Genomic DNA, 911 nt, shown 5'->3' with positions numbered 1-911 from the left:
TGTATTCACTCTGGTGATATAGGTGGCCACACCCCACCTCCCAGGGTGTAATCATACGGCTGGCTTGGCATAATTAATGATTGATAATAATATTTGACCCATAATTTGAGTAATAGCTTTTGCTTTTCAAGTTTACAGTTTTTGTCCACTCTGAATCACATTTTTCATAGATCATTGATCAAATTAATACCAGTATAAGTTGGACTTTTTATTTCTGTTGAAACAGGCTCTATCATGTTTGATAATTTATGATAAATTTGACTTCTAATTTGATTAATGCTACTTGTTTCTTTTCACAGTTATCATTTCCGTTAGTTGATGATTATGTTTCTCATGTACAATTAATTTCACTGATGCCACCATATCTCATTAGAAAGCTGAAAACAATAGCTGGATTTTTCATTGGTGGAGCTGGGTAGCAGTGGTACCACACCATCTCAAGGCAATGGTCAGATGGTCAGTTGTGACTCCTTTGTTTCTTTTGTGACAGTGTTACAGGGCAAAGGGTGTATCCTTTTACCACCGTGGTAGTTACATCTGAGAACTTTGTTTCCTTTGAGAAAGAATGGAGGGATTGCTGTGGGCATGTGCTGTGTTTGGTCCCATGTAATCAGTTGATCAGTGATAATAATCAGAGGGTGCGAGCTGAATGATAAGTTTGTGGGTGCAAATTCTTTCAGTAAAGAAAAATAATATTGGCTCTGTCTGCCCTAGAAGCTGTGCTTAATTCTTGAGCTGACTTCATATTGTAGAAAAAATTATAAATGGTTTTTTGCGGTCCTACCTATACTTAAAAGGATATTTACGAAATTAAATGCAAAATTAAAGACTGGAAAACTTTTTCATATTATGTACTGTGTGTTATTATGCTTGTCTATGAATGTATTATGGGTTGCTGGATGTAGTGCAAG

General features: G+C 35.9%; 1 protein-coding gene across 1 annotated transcript in view; it reads left to right on the top strand.

Moving 5' to 3' along the window:
• LOC119590900 (enhancer of mRNA-decapping protein 4-like) overlaps window positions 1-911 on the top strand; it is a gene marked incomplete in the record, with an annotated part of 21,972 nt that overhangs the window by 16,918 nt on the left and 4,143 nt on the right.

The sequence above is a fragment of the Penaeus monodon genome, chromosome 28, assembly GCF_015228065.2.
Source record: "Penaeus monodon isolate SGIC_2016 chromosome 28, NSTDA_Pmon_1, whole genome shotgun sequence".
NCBI classification, from domain to species: domain Eukaryota; kingdom Metazoa; phylum Arthropoda; class Malacostraca; order Decapoda; family Penaeidae; genus Penaeus; species Penaeus monodon.
This window is presented reverse-complemented; position numbering and strand designations above follow the sequence as displayed.